The sequence below is a fragment of the Glycine max genome, chromosome 1 (assembly GCF_000004515.6).
Source record: "Glycine max cultivar Williams 82 chromosome 1, Glycine_max_v4.0, whole genome shotgun sequence".
NCBI lineage: Eukaryota > Viridiplantae > Streptophyta > Magnoliopsida > Fabales > Fabaceae > Glycine > Glycine max.
In genome coordinates this window covers 17,973,361-17,997,315 of record NC_016088.4, presented here as the reverse complement: position 1 = coordinate 17,997,315, position 23,955 = coordinate 17,973,361, and the positions used below count along the sequence as shown (strand labels likewise).

General features: G+C 45.0%; 1 non-coding gene across 1 annotated transcript; it reads left to right on the top strand.

The window, feature by feature from the left end:
• The first annotated feature begins 18,419 nt into the window (after nt 1-18,419).
• LOC112998057 (small nucleolar RNA R71) lies at nt 18,420-18,527 on the top strand. Its single transcript, XR_003263079.1, has one exon. It is a non-coding gene; the product is annotated as a small nucleolar RNA R71 (small nucleolar RNA).
• The last annotated feature ends 5,428 nt before the right edge of the window (nt 18,528-23,955 follow it).

The following is a 23,955-nucleotide window of genomic DNA, read 5'->3' as shown; positions in this document are numbered from 1 at the left end:
GTCTCCACATGTCATCGGGCCCGCCGCCTCTGGATGACAAAAGGGTGCAGAATGACCATAATTTGTCTCTGCGTGCCATCGGACACGACTGTGTCTGAATGGCAAAGGGGTGCGGAATGACCATAATTTGTCTCCGCATGTCACATGACCTCAGGGTCAGTATGACAGAGATTGTGGGGCGGCCGACAAAAGCAAGGCTCTTGCTCCTATGTATCCTCCAATGAGGAACTCAGACCTACGTAGTTCTAGATAACTTGTGAGACTTGAAAAAGTCTCCACTGGAAGATGCTGACATCTCCGGAAAGGGCGCAGATGACCACATTGGCCTCTGCTCCTTAATCGCACTTGGGGTCACTGAATGACGAAGCGTGGATAACCGCAAGGTGTCTCCGCAGGCTACTAGCTCTTGGGTCATGGTAACAGAAAGCGGTGTGGTCGACAAAAGCGAGGCTTTTGCTCCTACGTATCCTCCAATGAGGAACTCAGACCTACGTAGTTCTTGATAACTTGTGAGACTAGAAATAGTCTCAGTGTTTTCTTCGCTAAAAATGCGAACGTGCTTTAGTAAAGAGATAAAACTTCCAACTAATCAGATCAACATATGCTTTTCGGACAAAAAAAACAATGTGTCTATCGGGGAAGGAGAATCTGCTGATGAAATTTTCTCATAACCACAAATGAGATTCTGGATGTTTAGCATTTCGTTTCTAAATGACCATTTAGAGGAAACACTGGGTTCGACAAAAATAGAAGAAATCCACTCAAAGTGTATCAATCTCGCACAGGTAAGTGTTTCATCCTAATTCCGAACCATAGATATGTCATGACTTGATTTTACAAATCATTTCCTATCAAATCAAAGATTACATGTGTGATCATGGATCAATAGGACTTCCCTTGGAAACGGGTTCTTTTGGTGGGTTTTTCGGCTTTTGATTTTTGGCTTTTTCCTTTTATGTTTCTGTTTTGCGCGAGGCGAACAAGTCACCGACGCACAGGATTTTGGTTGGTAATCAAAGGGAGAAGACCACTTTAGGTCATGGTTTCCTTTTCTTTCTTTTGTTCATTTGGTGACAATTCTGTACTGTTCAGATATTGTCTGGTCCAAAGACCTCTCTGCACATTTCTTCTAGTTTCTTTGATCAGGAACTTTCTTTCCCTCCTTTTTTACTTTCTCCCATTCTTTGGTTGGGAATTTTCTTTCTTTTCTTTTTTCTTTCTCCCACTCTTTGATTGGGAATTTCCTTTCCTCTTTTTTCTTTCTCTTTGATTGGAAATTTCCTTTCCTTCTTTTTTGCTTCCGAGGGTAAGGATTGACATTCTCACCCTGGGTCAAGGTTTATGGTGAGTTAGGATTTTGGCTCAAGGCTTGTTGAATGGCTAGACATGATACATGTCAGGGTTTAGTTTGGTTCAAGGATAAAAAGGGATGCCCCACATTATTTCCATGACACAAATGCAAAAATGATGATTTGGAAGCTTTATGCAAAACTGGTCATGCATGCACCTATGCGGACACTCAAGTGTCAAATTTTTATGGTCATGTGATGCTAGGGCTCAGGATTCATTTCCTCTATTTTAAATCAACCCAATGTTTCCAAAATATGTTCTTTTATCAATTTGTGCATTCATCCGAGTCCATTTTGGGTACCTGGGAAAAGTTTACAGCATTCACCTTTTAGGTGTACACACATTTTTTTTCAAAAACTAGCTATGATCAGTGAATTTTTTCAAAGAAAAGCTGGAAGTTATCTCTTTTCAAAAGCATGTTGGTTTTTCAGCTAGACAACTTATTTTTCTTATTCTTTTTCCTCTCTTTTTCCTTACTTGCTCTCTTTTTCCCTTACTTGCTTATTTCTCGTTGTTTTTTTTTGTTTGTTTTATTATTATTATTATTATTTTTTTGGACGGTGTTCCTAAACGAAGAACTCTACACGATTCCAGAATTTCAAACATCATTGATAGTAATGATATAAACACTAACGCAACAATCCAAACAAAAAATGTATGCGCTGTACAAATGACAATCGAAACAACAAAAACAAACATTAGTCTCTCAAGTCAAAACATAACATATAAATGATAAAAGAAATACGAAAGAAAACATGAATCTGGGGATCTCCCAGTCATGTAGCTCCACTCCTTCCCAAGAAGTCAAGCAAATCGGCCATCTCCTCGTCCTCGTGGGCCTCCTCTCCATCGCCGGGAACTTCCGGGGGTGCCTCTCCTGCTTGGACCTCAGGCCAATCCCCGGGCCATGCGACCTCTGCCCTGAACTGGTCTGGAGTAGGGCATGAAAAAGAAGCGAAGCCCTGGCTCTGCATGCTGAGGCTCATCTGGTACAGACAATCATGGGTTTGTACATGTGCCCGGTGGTTGGCCGCCTGCTGGCGAACCAAATGCCGTAAATACTGCTCCATGCAAATGACCTAGCCGGGCCAGCCTGATGAGGTGGTGGTGGTGCGCCCGCGGCCTGTGGAGCATCCCCCTGAGCCTGTCTCTGGGTGCAGTACTTCTCAATAAAAGCCCGGGTGATGGGCGGCCGAATCACCTTGGTAGGTGCCACGGGGACTCCGAACGACTGGCAGAGTCCTGTGATCAGTGCGGGAAATCCCAGGGCCCTGTTGGACTTATCTGGATCCAACGGGTGCCTGGTAGGCGCCATACCTGCAAAAATATAGATGGCATCAGCGATTAACTGAGCCACATGGATGCTCATCCGCGTCAGGATGGCGTACACCAGCTGACACTTCGGCAGGGGGAGGTCGGAATTATGATCGGTGGGCAGGATGTTGCTAAGCAGCAAAGTCATCCATATCTGAGTCAGGGTGGTCATATTGGTGCGCATGATCCGCACCCGTCTTCCGGCAGCAGTCCGGGCAAAATCTTGCCCCGGTATACATAGCAACTGGGCAATGGCCTCCTCATCGAACCCATCAGACCGGTTCCTCCTCTAGCCATACTCTCACTCCTGGCCCTCTTCCAGCACTAACGGATATCCCAGGAGCTGGCCGATAGCATCTGCATCAAACGGGATCCACTGACCCCTCACCCAGGACCTCATGTCACGCACGCCCTCCTCTGTTGGCCAAGCATTGGCATAAAATTCGAGGACTATTTCTGGATCGAACTTGGCCATGGGGGTAACTAGTGATGCCCACCGCCGGCGACCTATTTCTTCCTGGAAATCGGTATACTCATCGTCCTTGAGCTGGACGCGTCGCTCCCGGAGAAATGACCATCCCTTGATGGCCTCGAAGCGCTGCTGGTGTACCGCGCTCCTAAAGCGGTGACTGTCATACTCAGGAGCGGAACTAGTTCCTTCGGCCGCCTTATCCTTCCTGGATCTCTTTGAGGCAAGTTTTCTCGGGGCCATTTCCTGCGAAGGCAAACATTTGGAAAGTTAGTTTTACCAAGAAATGCTACTCTTAAAACAAAAATGGCGTACAAACTCCTCCAATAAACACAAACATCAATGTAAATTTAGAGCAAACTCATGCACATACTTCCTTACGAGCATTCACTCGCACAAGATATTCTTCTAACTAAGAAAAATGCACCCATGCACAATCAAGGCACCTTCGTTACCTAGATTATTTATATGTACTTCCAAGGTGTATTTGCTACCTACATCACATGCACTTCCTTGGCTAAATTTACATACATGCATACTCAAAGCATCTTGGCTACCAAAAATTGCACACGTGCACATTCTGGTATTTCTAATACCTATGCATATACAAATTTTGTGATGAATCTTGGCTATCTACACAATAAGGTGCTACATTTCATGCTTTTTTCAAGTGTTTTTGCTACCTAAAGCCGCATGCAAATTCAAGTATATTTTCTTTTGCTGACTAAAATTGCATTCAAATTAAAAAGTATCTCTGTAAGGTATCTTCTTTACATAAAATGCAACATATATATTTTTTGAGACATTTTGACTACCAAAAATTACATGTACATACATCCAAGTATTTTGCTACCACGCCCCAAAGTGTAAATTGCCAAAGGTATTTTGCTACCTATTCTAAACCTACACATTTATGATGAGCAAAATTCTTAAACATCTAGGCGTGGGGAAATTATTGTAGCGTGGTTCATAGTTGATTGCTGGCCAAAAAGGGTAACTTTACCCAATATGCACCCCCTCTTGTGTTCTTTTGCATAAAAACTTTGGTTCCTAGGCCTAGGATATATGTGGGGCAATTACTCTAGCCCTTTCGGAAATGAATGCATGTCCCAAAAAATAGAAAATATGTGCAAACCAAAATGCCCCATGGGTTGTTTCCCTACGAAAACCACGCGCTAATGCCATTGAGGCATTTCACCGAACACTTGGTGGGCACGCGTTTAGGCATTAATAGCAAGAGAACGGGGACAATGTGGCATGTCCCATTGCTTCAAAACGCATTATAGGCCTAGGGCCATCTCATACAAACCCCCAATTTAACCCAATCAAGCAAGAAAACAAACCAAAATTGCCCCACATATTTGAGCACATTCCCACAATTTAGAGCACCAAAAGGAGATCAAAATACACCAATGAAAAGCTAGAAAGCTTAAGGATGGAATAAAAGCGCAAAACGGAATCGAAGAATGCGAAAAGTAGAGATCCTAGGGGTGCAAACTCATTAATTCCGTGGGTATGGCTTTTGAAAGGGGGGAAAAGAAGTTTTTGAATGCAAAAACGTCCCCCCTTTCGTCACTTTTATATTTTGGTGCAGGGGTTGCTCGCCCAGGCGAGCTAACCTGCACTTTTTTTTTTTTTTTTTGAGAGAAACATTAACCATGTCCCCTCCTTCCTTATGGGTTAGCGTTTTGCCTAACTTGAACTTACTTAAGTTAGAATTAGGCGTTGATTAATTATTTTTAAAACAAACAAATAGTAAAAGAAAATTGCGAATACAAAGGATACGGGGCTGTCTTGCAGCGACGTTCTCTGCTTGTTTAGCGTAGAGAAGGGGCGACGATCAGTCGGTCGTGACCCCATCCCCAGTTGTATCCGTTCCTAAGTACCTGCAGGTAATAAACAACCAGGTATGGCCAATCCTGACCGCGTCGTTGTCTTACCTTGCTTGGTTTCTGCTGTTCATGTTTTGTCCCCACCCCAGAAGGTAGCTCAAGATGATCCTGCCCCTGTTTTACCACAACAATATGCATGCGTATGCGTATGCATGAATGTTTTCAAATGCAGCAAATTTTAGTGAAAGTTGGTTTAGGTTCAATTTTAATTAAGCGCTTGGGGCATCCCATGAACTGAGCGGAAGGGCTTAGGTGATCACAAATTAACGCAAGGTTTGAAACCAACGTGAGGACTAAAGCCTCGAATCCACGTTCATTTCTTTGAAAAATTGTAACGAGAGATACAGTAGATGGGGAATCCCTGGGGGAAATCCAAAAAACACATAAAGATAAAGAACATGCAGCGACATCCTTAATTGCCCCAAATTCTAACCATAATATGGCTTGACGACATCAGAATTCACGGGTGAAGGTAGCTCTTCGCCATCCATGTTGGTAAGCACCAGGGCTCCTCCGGAAAAAGCCCTCTTCACAACAAAAGGCCCTTCGTAGTTTGGGGCCCATTTTCCTCGATTGTCCTTGACAGCATGGGACATTTTCTTTAACACAAGGTCTCCCTCATGGAACTTGCGCAAGCGTACCTTCTTGTCGAATGCATTCTTCATTCATTGCTGGTACAAGCGCCCATGACTCATGGCCGTTAAGCGCTTACCCTCAATGAGGTTGAGCTGGTCATAGCGCGTTTGAGCCCACTCTGATTCCTTTAATCCGGATTCTGCCAAGATCCTTAATGACGGGACTTCTACCTCAAACGGTAGCACAACCTCCATCCCATATACTAATGAGAACGGCGTTGCCCCAGTTGATGTTCGTACTGAAGTTCGGTAACCGTGTAATGCGAATGGGAGCATCTCGTGCCAATCTCTGTACGACACGGTCATCTTTTGGATAATATTTTTGATATTTTTATTGGCCGCTTCCACGGCTCCATTCATCTTTGGCCGGTAGGGCGTGGAATTGTGATGCTGGATTTTAAACTCCTCGCACATTTCCACCATCATCTTGTTATTCAGGTTGGTGCCGTTGTCCCTGATAATCTTCCTTGGCAAACCATATCGGCAGATGATTTCTTTCTTAATGAACCTGACCACCACACCCCTCGTGACATTGGTGTAGGAGGCCGCCTCGACCCACTTGGTAAAATAATCTATCGCTACGAGGATGAAGCGATGACCATTCGAGGCCTTGGGCTCAATGGCCCCGATGACATCTATCCCCCACATGGAGAAAGGCCAAGGGGCGGACATGACATTCAGAGGATGCGGTGGAGCGTTGACATTATCTGCGAACGCTTGACATTTGAGGCATTTCCTCACATGGACACAACAATCACTTTCCATGGTAAGCCAGTAATAACCTGCTCTTAGGATCTTCCTAGCCATAGCATGTCCGTTGGCGTGCATTCCAAACGAGCCCTCATGGACTTCCTCAATCATGTGATTTGCCTCCCTGGCATCCACACACCGTAGGAGTGTCATGTCGTGATTTCTCTTATACAGTATACTTCCACTCATGAAGAAACCGGCTGCCAACCTTCTCAATGTCCTCTTATCATTGTCGGCAATCTCTGGCGGGTATTCTTTGCTTACGACATATCGCTTGATGTCGAAATACCAAGGCTTTCCGTCCCGTTCCTCTTCTACTTGGCAACAATGCGCGGGTTTGCCACGACACCAAAATTCAATGTAGGGTAGATCCCCATGCGGTGTTAGAACATAGATGCCAAAGTAGCAAGCGCATCCGCCATTTGATTTTCCTCATGGGGAACATGATGGAAGGAGATCTCATCAAAAGTCTTAGCCAATTCCTTGATATAGGCTTTGTAGGGTATCAGCTTGGGATCTCTAGTTTCCCATTCCCCTCTCAGCTGATGGATTACCAACGCTGAGTCGCCGTACACCTTGAGTAGTTTGACATTGGAGTCAATTGCTGCCTGGATGGCTAGGGCACATGCTTCATATTCGGCCATGTTGTTGGTGCAGTCGAATCCTAGCCTGGCTGTGAAAGGTACACATTGATTGTCCGGAGAGACCAATAATGCTCCAACGCCATGGCCTAGAATGTTTGACGCTCCGTCAAACCATACGGTCCATTTGTCCCGATCTTCGTCCAATTTTTCCTCAAACAAGGCCATGATGTCCTCATCCGGGAATTCAGGATGCATGGGCTGATAGTCGTCAAGAGGCTGTTGAGCCAAATAATCTGCTAAGGCGCTTCCTTTTATCGCCTTTTGGGTGACGTAAATTATATCAAACTCGGATAGCAGGACTTGCCACCGGGCGATTCGTCCCGTGAGAGCTGGCTTTTCAAAGATGTACTTAACCGGGTCTATCTTGGATATCAACCAGGTAGTATGGCTCAGCATGTACTGCCTTAGGCGATGGGATGCCCATACTAAAGCACAACACGCTCTTTCGTGCAAGGAGTAATTCATTTCACAGGTCGTGAACTTCTTACTTAGGTAGTAAACAGCGCGCTCTTTCTTTCCAGATTCGTCATGTTGCCCCAACATACACCCCATCGACTCGTCTAAGATTGTCATGTACAAGATGAGAGGCCTTCCAGGTACCGGTGGCATAAGCATGGGAGGATTCATAAGGCACTTCTTGATCCTTCCAAAAGCTTCTTGGCAATCCTCATTCCAGCGATCAGTTTGGTTTTTGCGTAAGAGTTTGAACAACGGCTCACAAATGGCGGTGAGCTGCGATATGAATCTGGCAATATAATTCAAGCGTCCCAGGAAGCCCCGGACTTGCCTCTCAGTACGGGGTTCTGGCATCTCAAGGATGGCCTTCACCTTTTCGGGGTCTACCTCTATTCCTTTCTAGCTCACGATGAAACCAAGCAATTTCCCTGATTTGACCCCAAAGGTACACTTGGCGGGGTTCAACCTTAATTGATATTTCTTAAGCCTTTCGAACAACTTTCGCAGGTTGACAAGGTGTTCTTCCTCGGATTTAGATTTAGCAATTATGTCATCCACGTAGACCTCGATCTCTTGATGCATCATATCATGGAACAAAGCTACCATGGCCCGTTGATAAGTTGCCCCGGCATTCTTGAGTCCAAAGGACATCACCTTGTAACAGAACGTCCCCCACAGGGTGACGAAGGTAGTCTTTTCCATATCCTCTGGCGCCATCTTTATCTGTTTGTAACCGGAGAAACCGTCCATGAAGGAAAATAAAGCGAAATTGGTCGTGTTATCCACGAGGATATCGATGTGTGGCAAAGGAAAATTGTCCTTGGGACTGGCCCGATTCAGGTCCCGATAATCCACACACATTCGTACTTTCCCATCTTTCTTAGGGACCGGCACAATGTTGGCAACCCATTCTGGATACCGAGCGACGGCCAAAAAACCAGCGTCAAATTGCTTCTTCACTTCTTCTTTTATCTTCAAGGATGTTTCGGGCTTCATCCTTCTCAGTTTCTGCTTTACCGGGGAACACTCGGGATTTAGAGGTAATCGATGCTGTACAATGTCAGAACTCAAACCGGGCATATCTTGGTATGACCAAGCAAAGATGTCTTGGTAGTCTTTTAGCAGGATTATTAATTCTTCACGGATAGGTGCGGTAATACCTGTGCCTATCTTTACTTCCCTTTTTCCAGTGCCAATTCCCAAGTCTACTAGTTCTGATTCTTCTTGATGAGGCCCCATTTCTTGGTCCTCATGGGCAACCATCCTTTCTAATTCTGGGGGAAGTCCCACATCCTCGTTCCCTTCATCTTCCGTTTGATTCGTTTCTTGCTCGAAGTTGATAAGCGAGTCCCAGGTATTAGTACCTTCGGGGGACTCGTCATCGGATCTGCCGTTTCAGAAATAAAGAAGTAAAGATGCAAATGAATGAGAATGGGTAGAGACGTAGGAACAGATGAAGAAAGATCCTTGTATTATAAATTCAAAAACGAAAGACACAAAGCCTTAACAAAAGGAAAAACTCTAAAGCCTAGGCCCAACTATAGAGCTTTTAAAACCGTAAAGGTTTACATTATGCTCGTTGCGTAAATGCCGGGGCGTTCCTCCACTCGCCAATTTCCCAGTTGGAAATCAGGAGGGCATGGTCGTACCAAATCCAATGTACTCGGAACATCATCTTCGTATATCGCGACCACTTGACCTTCGTCTCCCAGACCCGCGCTTATAAAGCTTCTACTTATGTGGCAGGGCGGGTTTCCTTCACTTTCTTGTCTCAACCGCGAGCTTTGACCACCGCTCTTCCTTCCCGCGATGCTTCTCTTTATATCTGCCTGAGTGGGCTTATAGCCTAAACCATACTTCCCACGATTTCCTTTGGCATTTATCAGGCTAGTTATGCCGCCGTTGTCTTTGCCTAAACCCATTCCGGGTTCGTAACCGTTCCCCAACATAACTCGGCCCATCATTACTGCTGCATCGGACAGGCAAGCTTGCCCAGAGAAGGAGTCCACGGAGGAAATGCTTACCACCTCAAAAGACTGGAAAGCGGTTTCTAATGATTCCTCTGCGGCTTCCACATAAGGCATAGAGGATGGGCAGCTCACCAAGATGTCTTCCTCGCCTGATACGATGACCAGATACCCTTCCACTACGAATTTCAACTTTTGGTGGACTGTTGAGGGAACAACTCCTACTGAGTGGATCCATGGGCGCCCCAACAGACAGCTGTAGGGAGGGTTAATATCCATTATTTGGAAAGTAACTTGACAGGTGTGAGGGCCTATCTGTACTGGGAGATCGATCTCTCCCCTAACCTCTCGGCGGGTGCCGTCGAAGGCACGAACCACCATTGAACTCGGTTTTAAGTGGGAGGCATTGAATGGTAATTTCTCCAAAGTGCTCTTAGGCATCACGTTTAAACTGGAACCATTATCGATGAGCACTTTGGCTATGATATGGTCCATACACTTGACTGATACGTGCAAAGCTTTATTATGCCCTCTCCCCTCGGCGGGGATTTCTTCTTCGGCGAAGGCGAGATAGTTGTTGGCAGTGATATTATTGACCAGCCCTCCGAAACCTTCTACCGAGATGTCTTGGGCCACGTGGGCCTCGTTCAGAACTTTTACTAGCAGAGCCCGATGAGGCTCGGAACTCATGAGTAACTCCAACAGCGAGACCCTGGCCGGAGTTTTGTTGAGCTATTCGATAACCTTGAATTCGCTCTGCTGAATTATACGGAGGAACTCGCTGGCTTCCTCTAGCGACACCTTCTTTTTACCATCCTTTTTCTCCGGAAGGCCTTTTGCCGGAATATCTTTATTCGAAGCGTGGGGTGCTTCGCCATCTTGTTCCTCCACCACTTTCCCTTTTCCCTTGACGTTCGCGGGTTGGACTGGTAGGTCCGAAGGCGCGAACACACGACCGCTACGGGTCACACCACTCAGTCCTGTGATATTTGTTACTTTAGCCGACAACGAGCTGACGTCAGTGGCTTCTTCTTCCTTCTCCCTCGGAGGTGTATATCTCCATGGGACTGCGTGGCTATTTTGGTATGGGAAAGGAACAGGTTTAGCTGCTAAGGAGTGTCCGGGCTTTTGCGAAGCCGCGCCCTTGGTGAAGTATATCACCAAGGGTTTTGGCCTCGCAACACCGCTCTCATCCGTGGACTGCATGCATATATGCTGCTCTTCTCTTCCTTCACTGCCAACTTCCAGTCGACCTTGATCTATCATTTGCTGTAACAATTCCTCTACTCCCAAACACGTTTCCATGTCATGCAGCTCGCCAGAATGCAGTAAACAGGAATCCTCCTTATGCCCACTATGAGGAATCACACCTCCCTTTTGTAGGGCCTCAAAGATAAACCTCCTAGGGGTTGCCACATCCTTTAAAGGTTTAGACCAGCGCGGCCTATCGGACTCAACGGCGTTAACCGCTCCCCCTCTATGATTGGCGAGCGGGTTGGTTCTCACATTGGGTCGATCCTCTTGGAAAGTCAGCCATCCAGCATCTATCAAATGTTGGACCTTGTATTTAAGGGCCAAGCATTTTTCAATGGAATGCCCCGGGACACCCCCATGGTACTTGCAAGTTGCATTAGGGTCATACCACTTTGGGAAAGGGGGTTGGAGGACCTTTCCGGGAGTTACCACGGCCAAATGGTTGGCGATGAGGGACGGCAAGAGGTCTTCGTATGTCATTGGGAGTGGGGTGAATTCTTGAAATGGCCTCGGAGGGAAGTTCCTTGTTGCGTTGGAATTACCGGCCGGGCGAGTTGTGTTCGGAGTTGGAACTTGGGGAGCTTCCCTTTGGGTGGGTGCCTTAGGCTGCACAGGTGCTGAACTAGAGGCGTTCCCGGTATGAGCCGAGAAGCTCGGGTGATGTTGCGCATACTGATGGGTACCATGAGGTGTCGGCGGGGGCTTGACCCATGCGGGCGTTGAAGAGACGACATGGGCATCTCCTTCCTTCCTTTTTGCCCCCGTTGTCTCGATTCTTTTGGCATTCGTACTTGTGGAGGAAACGTAATCGAACTTTCCTCTTTTCAACCCTACCTCGATTCTTTCCCCGGCGAACACTAGGTCCGCGAAGCTAGACGGCATGTAACCTACTAGCTTCTCATAGTAGAACACTGGCAGAGTGTCTACCATCATGGTGATCATCTCTCTCTCAACCATGGGAGGAGCTACTTGTGCCGCCAGGTCTCTCCACCGCTGTGCATATTCTTTAAAGGTTTCACCCTCTTTCTTGAACATATTCTGCAGCTGAGTGCGATCGGGAGCCATATCAGAATTATACTGGTATTGCCTTAGGAAGGCAGTAATCAGATCCTTCCAAGTACGGATACGGGAAGCTTCCAAATTAGTGTACCAAACTACCGCGGCTCCGGCCAAGCTATCTTGAAAAAAGTGTATTAATAGCTTTTCATCCTTAGAGTGTGCGCCCATCTTGCGACAGTACATCTTGAGATGGTTTTTGGGACAAGTCGTCCCTTTATACTTGTCGAAGTCCGACACTTTGAACTTCGAGGGAATAACAACATCGGGTACCAAGCAAAGATCCGTCATGTCTGCGAACGGATAGTCCCCAAATCCTTCCACGGCTCTCAATCTTTCCTCGAGGAGATCGAGCTTCCTCCTTTCTTCAGTTGCCGGGGGCGGTCCTTCCGTGGACAAAACTATTGGTTGTGTTGCGATGTTGGGTTGAGGCAACGTGCTGGGTGTCGGCCCTTCGGGGATCGGGGGATAGAACTCGACATCCCTTCGAGCATAGTCTTGAGGGTCTTTGTGGACCTCGTCGGGCTGCTGAGGAGGGTCTCTTTCAAGGACGGGAGAAGCAATATGGCCCGCATCATCTTGCAAGACGGGTGGTGAGTAGTTGGGCGGCAATCCATAAGGGTAAGCCGCTCGGTTGTATCCCAGGTGAGGCTTGCCATCGTGCCCCAGTGTGTCCCTTCCCCGTCCTACTATGTTTGAGGGAGGATGGTGCGCAGTTGCCAAGAGAGTTGGGTCTGCTTCGGCAGCCGAACTGACAGCGGCAGCGGTGGCCGCGTTTTTCTCCATGAGCTGCCTCATTCCTAACATGGCCTCCATCATGGAGGCCATCTGTTCTTTCATAGCCGACATGCCGGCTTTCATCTGTTCCTGTGTCTCCTGATCACCCATCGTTCTAGATTTGGATCTGGTGCGATAGGGATGCCTTGTGGCGCGTTTAGTTATGGTGTTTTTCCCTAAAAAACCAAACGTGAGGAGTGGGTAAAGAAAGAAAGAATGCATGCTAGAGATAAAATGCAGGAGTGATTTGATTCGCACAAGCTTTTTGGAGTAGAAACATGGGACCAACTCATTTTATTTCAAAAAGTTGTATCTAGTCAAGGTCTGAGAGACCATACAAGTTTCCTAGCGATTTCTAATTATGTGGGCCATTAAGTCTATCATATGCTGACAATAGCCGAGAAGCCCATGAATTTCTTCGGGGGCGGAGTAGGTGTCCTCCATCGCCTTGGCCTTGGCTAACAATCGGGGAAGTTCTTGACTCCCGTTCAAGGTAAGAGCAAACCGATCCATCCACATGGTTGCCTCTTGGTGTAAAGAGTCGATCACCCTTCCTCTAGCCTCTTTTTCCGCGTATATTTGGGCATACTCGTCCGTGACCCTATGCTCGTGGGCCGTGGCTAGACCTAACTCTTCTTGGTACTTGGCGATGATAGCTAGCATGTTGGTCTCCGTCTCGCATAAACGCTGAGACAAGCTTCTTTTGGACCTTGAACAGGCAACTAACTCCTCTTTCAAAACTATGCTATGTGCTCGTGACTGGTCCCTCTCTTCCCTTCGCAGCTTGAGTTCATTGTTGCTACCCCACAGAGCTCCGCGAAATTTGTTCCGGCCATACTCTTCCTTGCGAGCCCTCTTGGTCTCTTGTTCAAGGGCTCTTTCGGTAGTTGCATTCTCTTCCCGTAATCCGGCACACTCCTTCCGGATGTGTGTAGCGGCCAACTTGAACTTCTCCTTGGCAAGTTTCGCCTTTCCTAACTCGCTTTTGAGAGCTTGGACTTCTTCGTCCTCTTCCGGTGCTTCAAAACTCTCTTCGCTGACGATTTTTAACTTGGCGAGCCAATCTAAACCTCGTATATGAACTTTCAGCCATTCCTGGTAACCACCAATGATGCCATTACGAATGCCCCTAAGTTCTTGATCTTTCCTTAACGGGGTTTCCCATGCCTTATGGATTCTTTGTATAGCCTTGAAATTTTGTGCACCGAAATCCCTCACAAGGAAAGGAGACATGCTTTCTTCCATCGGTGCTCCCCTCATGGGGTACCCTAGTTGTCTTATAGCGAGCGCGGGATTGTAGTTAATACAACCCCTCGTTCCTATCAGCGGAATGTTTGGGTACCCTCCACATGAGAAAAGGACTCCCTCCTTTCCTTCCTTCCATCGGGGGAACCAATTGATTGTTCTACCTCCTATCCCAGCCAAAAGCTGGTCCCAATCTATTCTCCTCTTTTCAGTACACGAGCGATGGCTCTGGAGCGGACATGGATGCCTTGTGTCTTGCTGGAATAAGTGTGAAACCAACCAAACACAGAGGGCGGGCAAGCAACACATGATCCGTGCGCTACTCTTTTCGCACCTTCGGTTAAATGTGTCAAATAAATCTGCCAAGACAGCCACCACCGGACTTTCCTTGCTATGGTGGTATGCAAGGAAAGCGTCGATTGCTGCTAGGTCCACCAAACCATCTACGTTTGGAAAGAGGACAAACCCAAAAATTAGCAAAGCTAACACATCCATAAACGGGACCCAATCTCCTTGATTGGCCATACCCCTCACCTTGTCTTCTAGGTACCTCCGTGGTAGGCCCGCTATGCCGTTCCGAGTCTGTTTTATGCGGTCCAAACCTCTTGCTGAATCCTTGACCACAGTTGCAATTCTGCTCAAAGAGGGGAGACACCTGGAGGAAAGGTATGGTTTTCTTCCCCCGAGAGGACATCCTAGAATTTCCTCAAATTCTCCAATGGTTGGTACCAATTGGAAGTCTCCGAACGTGAAGCATCTCAAAGGCTGGTCGTAGTATTGGGTGAGTGATGCAATGGCTTCTATGGATATCTCTGCTATGGTCAACTCTAAGATCTTTCCGTAAATCTTGCGGAAGGCTTGCATTTGGAGAAGTTCCATCAACCGCCCTAATTCCTTGATGCTGGTGGTATCTAGGCTTTTAACCTTGACTTGGTAAAACCTCTTGCCGGTTTGATTTGTCCCCATGCTTACTAAAGTGAGACAAAAAGCTGGTGCAAATCAAAACTCCGATATCTCATGGGTGGAATGGATGAATGCATGAAGGAATGCATATGACACTGCTGTAATTTAAGAATGCGGGTGCCTGGGACATTGTCTCCTTTTTAGACACAACGTCTAGGGGTAGCAAAGTGCCCCAACGTATGTATTTAAAACGGTGACCCGGTCCCTCCATTGATTTGTCTATAGAGGGGATCAAGACAGAACCCCTATGCGATGCATATGCAAAAGGCGCAATAGCATGACAATATTCACTGAACATAAGCAAAAGGGTATATGATATTTATGCATGGCAGTGTGAAAAATGGCACGCAGCGTGTTTGCTCCGTGCCCCTATTTAAGGGACCTATAAGGGAGAGAAGTTAACGGATAATACAATTCAAACGATCGGTGGAAATTTATTTTATTTTTAGGTTAAGCGAGAAATGACTTAAATAAAATGGCTTAAGCACGTCAAAAGGGGGTATAAAAAGTAAATGAAACGAGAATAAAAATACACGAAACACAATGTGGACCACCACGGGTACATAGAATGAATCGAAAAGCTTGGTTCGAGGTACTTACCCGTTGAAGATCGAAGAACGATGAAGAACGAATGAAGAACGTCGAAGAACGGTCGAAACCTTCGCGAAATTCCTTACGAAAACGTTACGGAAACGTTTCGGAAGCGCCTCGGCTTAGATTTTCTTCACGGAAACAATTTTTCCAAGCAAATTCGAAAGAGAGAGAAGTGCCTAAGGGGCTGAACCCTTTTTCACTTCACTTCTCCCCCTATTTATAGAAAATTGGGGGAGAAGCTTGCCACCCAGCTCGCCCAGGCGATCTCAGCTCGCCCAGGCGAGCAGGGTTGCTTCCTCCAGAAGCAACAGCCTTCTGGAGGAATCTTCTGGAGGGCCCAAGTGGGCCTGGTTGCTATTTGCACCCCCATTTTTACTAAGTACACCCCCTGCCTTTTTTTGGTGATTCTTTTTTCGTAAAGTTACGGAAACTTACGAATTTCGTAATGATACTTGTTTTCTTTCCGTAATGTTACGGAACCTTGTGGATTACATAATCATCCCCTTTTTGACTTACGGAATGTTATGGAACCTCACTAATTGTGCAACGATGCTTCCCATTTGATTTTCGGTGTGTCACGGAACCTTACGGATTGTGCATCAATATTTTCTTTTGTTTTCCGGAACGTCCTGGAATTTCACAAATTGCCCAATGATGGGTGCCAAGCACCTTACAAGGACCAAACAAAGGTCGCATGTCATCAAGCAAAGGTCCCCGGACGAAATTAGGGTATGACAGCATCTTAGGGGTGACACCTTCTAAGCCCAAAGATGATAAGGGGAAGACAATAGAAAAGCGAGTCCCTAAGGTTAGTATGCATGAGAAAACTAGCTCTATAAAGTGCTTTAAATGTCTTGGAAGAGGATACATTACTTCTCAATGCCCCTGTGCAAAAACCATGATTATGAGGGGCCAAGACATTTATAGTAGCCAAGTTAAGGCTACTACTTCACCTTCCTCTAGTGAAAGTGAAAAAGCAAAAGGGGAAGAATCTAGTGAAGAAATCTACCCCCGAGAAGAAGGACAACCATTAGTGGTTAAAGAGAAGTGTAAGGAGGTAAGTGTCTCCTCCAAGAGGTTAGCTAAGAAGGAAACTCATTTTACAATTAAGACAAACATTAAAGAAACTTTCCCTCTTAGACAACCTCCACATTTTCTCTTTTGTAAAAAGACACTTGCTAGCATTGCCACACCTCTTGGGCTTGAGTTTATTCCTCAAGTAAAGAAGTTGTTGGATGAGGGTTTGGTTCGCAAGAGCTTAAATCCTTGTGCTTTGTTGGTGCCCAAAATAGGTATTATTAGGCACCAAGTCCCTAAAATAGGTGGTATGATGAATGTTTTGAGTGGTGCAACCCTCTTTTATAAAATCACTCGTGCACCTAACATCTTCATGGTGTGTGTACATAGGGACCCATTTGGTAGGATTGTTCTTATATTTAGTTTCAATACAAACTTAGGTACTCATATGAGACACCTTAGGTTTGTCATACTTTTTGGTAGGAATAATCAATATGAAAATACAGAAAAATGTATGTTTTATTGCGTTACTTTTCTTAATTTTTCAAATAGTGATCAAGGGGTTCCCATGAACACTTCTATTAGCTAAATGAATTACCACATCAGTTGACTGCAAGGGACCTAGAGATAGAGAATTAAAAATAGACAGAGGCATAACACTAACAGAAGCTCCTAAATCTAGCATGGCATTCTCGAACTTACTATTCCCTATAATACAAGGTATGCTGAATGTACCTGGATCTTTACATTTTTCAGGAATTTGGGGAATAGATTTACCAATCAATGCGGAGACATTTCTGCCCATGCTAATTCGTTCACTTCCTTTAAGCTTCCTCTTATTAGTGCACAGCTCCTTCGAGAATTTGGCATATTTTGGAATTTGCTTTATTGCATCCAGCAGAGGTATGTTTACCTCTACTTTTCTGAATGTCTCCAAGATCTCTTTCTCTGCCTCTTCCATTTTTTTGTTGGAAACTGCTCTTGGAGGGAATGGAAGAGGAGGGATGTGCTGCTTCTGCAAATCAGAATTACCAGTGGAAGATTCACCTGCACAGAAATTGTTAGGTAAATTTTTGTCATCACCTTTTTCTGGAGTAGAGTGAAGTTTGGTAGGTTCACTTGCAGATGAGGAAGGTGCTACGGGTTGAGGTCCTTGACACTGCTTTCCCGACCTCAATGAAATGACACTGACATTTTTGGGATTTTGGACAGCTTGGGAAGGCAGCTTGTCAGAATTCTGGGACTGTTGTTGATTCAATTGTGTAGCCAATTGTCCCATCTGATTGGTTAAGCTCTGAATGGAGGCTCTGGTCTCTTGTTGAAACTGCATGTTCTGCATAGTCATTTTCCTCACAAGTTCTTCAAGGGAAGGTTGTGGAGGAGCCTCAACTGTTGGTTGTTTCTGGGGCTGTTGCTGTTGTTGGATTGGTGGAGGAATGTATGGTCTGCTTGGGACAACAACATTTTGGAAGGAAGGAGCAGGCTGCTGTTGTTGTTGCTGAGGGCTAGACCATCGGAGATTAGGGTGATTCCTCCATCCAGGGTTGTATCTATAGCTGGAGAGGTCATAATTGTTCTGCTGTGGTTGATTTTGCTGCTGAGGTTGAGGAGGTCTATTGTAAATATTTGCAGCATAAGCTTCGGGCTGCTCAATTGCTCCAGGTTGCTGCATGGAAGGGAAAAGGTCTATATGGTGGTCAGCAGAGGAGCACAAACCACAGACCCTTGCAACAGGTACAGATTTTTGGTTCAAGGCTAGATGGGTTACCAAGTTAACCTATGCATCCAGTTTGCCTTCAAGCTTCTTAGTTTCAGATGATGCAGCTGAGTTTGTAGCTACCTCATGCACTCCTCTAATGACTATAGCATCATTTCTGGCGCTAAACTGTTGGGAGTTGGAAGCCATCTTCTCAATTAAATTTCTGGCTTCAGCAGGAGTCATGTCTCCAAGGGCTCCACCACTGGCAGCATCTATCATACTTCTCTCCATATTACTGAGTCCTTCATAAAAATATTGGAGAAGCAGCTGCTCTGAAATCTGATGGTGAGGGCAACTGGCACATAGTTTTTTTAAATCTCTCCCAGTATTCATACAGGCTCTCTCCACTGAGTTTTCTAATACCTGAGATATCCTTCCTGATGGTTGTGGTCCTGGAAGCAGGGAAAATTTTTTCTAAGAATACTCTCTTCAGCTCATCCCAGCTCGTGATGGACCTTAGAGCAAGGTAATACAGCCAGTCCTTTGCCACTCCCTCTAAAGAATGAGGGAAAGCCTTCAGAAATATGTGGTCCTCTTGGACATCTGGGGGTTTTCATGGTGGAGCAGACAATATGAAATTCCTTCAAATGTTTGTGCAGGTCTTCACCTGCAAGGCCATGAAACTTTGGAAGCAAATGAATCAATCCAGTTTTAAGAACATATGGGACATCCTCATCAGGGTATTGGATGTACAAGCTTTCGTAGGTGAAATCAGGTGCAGCCATTTCCCTTAGAGTCCTCTCACGAGGTGGAGGTTGTGCCATGTTCTCAGAATGTTCAAAATTAGAATGCTCAGAATCAAAATGCTCAAAATTATAATGCTCAAAATCAGGATGTTCAAAATCACCAATAACATAATGCATAGATTCACCAGTAATGGAATGCTCAGGATGATCAAAAGGTATAAAATGATGCCTAACTAATCTATGAAATGTCCTATCTATCTCAGGATCAAAGGGTTGTAAGTCAGATGGATTGCCTCTAGTCATACACTACATTCAGCATGCACAACTAGTTGCCTTGTCATGTAAATAAAGCTGCAGGTTTGAACTACAGCTACCCTCAAATGATATCCAAATGACTTGAAATTTTGTGAGCAACCTTATAAAATGATGAGAAGATAGCACAAAAAAATTTCAGGCAAAAATTCAAAGTCTAACTATGGAAGCTAAAAATGGTAGGTTAAGAAAAATAAGTGAATAAAACTTGAAAAATAAAAAACTTTTGACAAAATCACTATTTTTGGACGATGGAGACCTCAGCCAGCCTATGGTAGGCTTCCACGGCGTAGGAAATTTTTTTCTACCCCAAATACATATATAATAATTGCGATTCTAATAACTGGAGCAAAAGTTATGGCTGTTTGAAGTTTCAACAAACACAATGATGCAATCCTATCTCGCAAGGGCATTGGGTAGAAGACTCCAAGTAGATTGGGCTAGAGATCCAAGGGATGGCCCTAGGGTTCTCTTGAGCCTTAGGGTAGATTTCGAGCCCATGGGCTAAGTATAAGCCCGCTTATCTTTGTAAATATTAGAATAGGTTTTTCCTTCGTTTGGGCCTTGTATTTTGGCCATTCTAGTAGTATAGGGTTTTAGCCTTGTATTTCGGGGCATTTTGAGTAGTCTTTGTAGTAAGGACTTTTTTTTTGTATTTTCATGTTTTTTGTCATGGGGGTGAGCTTAGTTATTATAGGGGGTGTGTAGCTAAGTTCTAGCTTCTCATCTCAAGGAGGTGAGCTTAGCTATTAGAGAGGTATGTGTAGCTAAGCTCTAGCTTCTTTAGGAATCTTCTTAAGGAAGCTTCTCAAGGAGGTGAGCTTAGTTATGAGAGGGGTGTGTGTAGCTAAGCTCTAGCTTCTCAAGGAAGTTTTCTCAAAGAAGCTTCTCAAGGAAGTTTTCTCAAGAAAGCTTCTCAAGGAAGCTACCTAGTCTATAAATAGAAGCATGTGTAACACTTGTTGTAACTTTGATGAATGAGAGTCTTGTGAGACACAACTCAAAGTTCAACTTCTCTCCCTTTTTCTTCCTTCAATTTCGTGCTCCCCCTCCCTCTTTCTCTCCCTCTTTCTTTTCCTCCATTGAAGCATCCTCTCCAAGCTTCTTATCCAAGGCTCATCTTGGTGGTGAAGCTCCTTCTTCCATGGCTTATTCCTTAATGGATGGCGCCTCCTCTCACCTCCTTTCCTTTGTCTTCCGCTGCATCTCCATGGTGGAAAATCACCATTAAAGGACCCCATTGAAGCTCAAAGATCCAGCCTCCATAGAAGCCCCACAAGCAAGCTTCCATCAAGCGGGTTGCACCACTCAAAACATTCATCATACCACCTATTTTAGGGACTTGGTTCCTAATAATACCTATTTTGGGCACCAACAAAGCACAAGGATTTAAGCTCTTGCGAACCAAACCCTCATCCAACAACTTCTTTACTTGAGGAATAAACTCAAGCCCAAGAGGTGTGGCAATGCTAGCAAGTGCCTTTTTACAAAAGAGAAAATGTGGAGGTTGTCTAAGAGGGAAAGTTTCTTTAATGTTTGTCTTTATTGTAAAATGAGTTTCCTTCTTAGCTAAACTCTTGGAGGAGACACTTACCTCCTTACACTTCTCTTTAACCACTAATGGTTGTCCTTCTTTTTGGGGGTAGATTTCTTCACTAGATTCTTCCCCTTTTGCTTTTTCACTTTCACTAGAGGAAGGTGAAGTAGTAGCCTCATCTTGGCTACTATAAATGTCTTGGCCTCTCATAATCATGGTTTTTGTGGTGGGGCATTGAGAAGTAATGTGTCCTCTTCCAAGACATTTAAAGCACTTTATAGAGCTAGTTTTCTCTTGCATACTAGCCTTAGGGGCTTGCTTTTCTATTGTCTTCCCCTTATCATCTTTGGGCTTAGAAGGTGTCACCCCTAAGATGCCTTGACCTTGGTCTTTCTTTGGATAAGAGTGAGAGCCATAAGATTTTGAAGTAGACTTCTTTTTAAGTTGTTGCTCTACCCTTATTTCCCAATCTAAGTTAGCCTCTACATTGTCCTTCCCATGGAAGTATGAGAGTTTAATGTTAGCCTCTTGAGGCTTTCTTTCCTTTTCTCTTCTATGGGAGTGAGGTCTAAGATGTGACCTATGCCTTCCTTCGTAATAGTCACGAAGTTCTTCACTTAGGCTTTTGCAAGAGTTATGACTACTGTCGCAACCTACCCTTCGGCGGGAGGGCGACGCGAGACTCGCGGGATGCGTGTTCCACGAAAGGAATACGCGCGGAGTCGCCACCAACGTTTATTTGAGGAAAACGTCGGAAAAACCGGAAAAGACGCGATCTACGAACTTTTAAGTGAAAGGTTCGGGAGTTGTATTTACGCGCGGGGAAGGTATTAGCACCCCACACGTCCGTCACAAGGGACGACAGCCTTTAATCGAATGTGCAAACATGACTTTGATTTTTATGTTCCCTTTTATATTCTTATATCCTTTATACCCTTTTTATATTTTTTTTCTTTTTTGTGGTCGACAAGGGTGTTGCCCTTTGCTCCTACGTATTCCTCAATTTGGGATGAGAAAATCAGACCTACGTAGTTCTTTTGGAACAAAGTGTTTGGTTAAGTTGTTTTTGTCTTTTTTGCAAAATATGTTTTTATTGAACAAAAGGTCATTTAAGGTGTTGGACCATTAAACGGTCTTTTGATTTTGAAAGGGGAGAAACGTTAAGGCATTGGACCATTAACGATCTCTTGTTTTTGAAAGGAGAGAAACGTTAAGGCATTGGACCATTAACGATCTCTTGTTTTTGAAAGGAGAGAAACGTTAAGGCATTGGACCATTAACGATCTCTTGGGGTGGTCGACAAAAGCGGGGCTTTTGCTCCTACGTATCCTCAATGAGGAACTCAGACCTACGTAGTTCTTTCTTATCAAGTGATGCCTTTTTTACTTAAGTGGTGATCATTTTAAGGCGTTGGACCTTAAAAATGATCCATTTTACTTAGTGAGGAATTGAAATGACGAACTTCAAAAGCCTATTTTTGTGGACGAGCTTGACTAGGCGAGTTGATTTTAGCCTTAGTTTCACTTTAGTTATTAATCAATTCGGTTAAGAATGAGAAATCCCAAAGAGAAAACGTCCGATTGATTTTCCGCTTTATTTTACTAAAAGATGTTTTTTTGATTATTATATTATTCTTTACCTCTTTTTTTGATTTCCAACGTGGTTACGGCACGACCGAACGGTCGGAATTGATTTTAACCGAAGTTAACGGATAATATAATTCAAACGTTCGGTGGAAATTTATTTTATTTTTAAGTTAAGCGAGAAATGACTTAAGTAAAATGGCTTAAGCACGTCAACAGGGGGTATAAAAAGTAAACAAAACGAGAGTAAAAATGCACGAAACGCAATGTGGACCATTAACGAGCAGGGTTGCTTCCTCCAGAAGCAACCGCCTTCTGGAGGAATCTTCTGGAGGGCCCAAATGGGCCTGGGTGCTATTTGCACCCCCATTTTTACTAAGTACACCCCCCTCTGTTGTTTTTTGGTAATTCTTTTTTCGTAAAGTTACGGAAACTTACGAATTTCGTAACGATACTTGCTTTCTTTCCGTAATGTTACGGAACCTTGCGGATTACATAATCATCCCCTTTTTGACTTACGGAATGTTACGGAACCTCACTTAATTATGCAACGATGCTTCCATTTGATTTCCGATGTGTCACGGAAACTTACGGATTGTGCATCAACATTTTTTTGGTTTTTCGGCATGTCCTGGAATTTCATAAATTGCCTAATGATGGGTGCCAAGCACCTCACAAGGACCAAAGAATGGTCGCATGTCATCAAGCAAAGGTCCCCGGACGAAATTAGGGTATGACAGTTGCCCCTCTTTACTTGTCTTTTATTGGAGATAAAAGAAAAGTAAAGATAAGACACTAATTTCGTCCCTCTCGATTTGACGAGAGTCGCGGGTGACCATAAAATCTCCACATGCAAATGACTTGTTGTTCCCAGAATTTCACAAATTGCCTAATGACGGGTGCCAAGCACCTCACAAGGACCAAAGAATGGTCGCATGTCATCAAGCAAAGGTCCCCGAAAATCAGTGTATGACACTAATTTCGCTCCTCTCGGTTGACGAGAGTCGCGGGCGACCATGAAATTTCCGCATGTAAATGACTTTGTTGTTCCCGGAGAAACAAAAGGTGCAGAAGACTGTGTCAGCCCCTGCATGCTATCAAGCGTTCTGTCTTACAGATAGCAAAAGAATGGGTGCGAATAACCATAAGGCATCTCCGCGTATCATGGGTGCAGAATGACCAAACTTGGTCTCTGCTTGTCATCGGGCCCGCCGCCTCTGGATGACAAAAGGGTGCGAATAACCATAAGGTATCTCCGCGTATCATGGGTGCAGAATGACCAAACTTGGTCTCTGCTTGTCATCGGGCCCGCCGCCTCTGGATGACAAAAGGGTGCGGATAACCGTAAGGTATCTCCGCGTATCATGGGTGCAGAATGACCAAACCTGGTCTCTGCGTGCCATCGGACACGACTGTGTCTGAATGGCAAAGGGGTGCGGATAACCGTAAGGTATCTCCGCGTATCATGGGTGCAGAATGACCAAACTTGGTCTCTGCTTGTCATCGGGCCCGCCGCCTCTGGATGACAAAAGGGGTGCGAATAACCATAAGGTATCTCCGCGTATCATGGGTGCAGAATGACCAAACTTGGTCTCTGCGTGCCATCGGACACGACTGTGTCTGAATGGCAAAGGGGTGCGGATAACCGTAAGGTATCTCCGCGGGCTACCAGCTCTTGAGTCATGGCAACAAAAG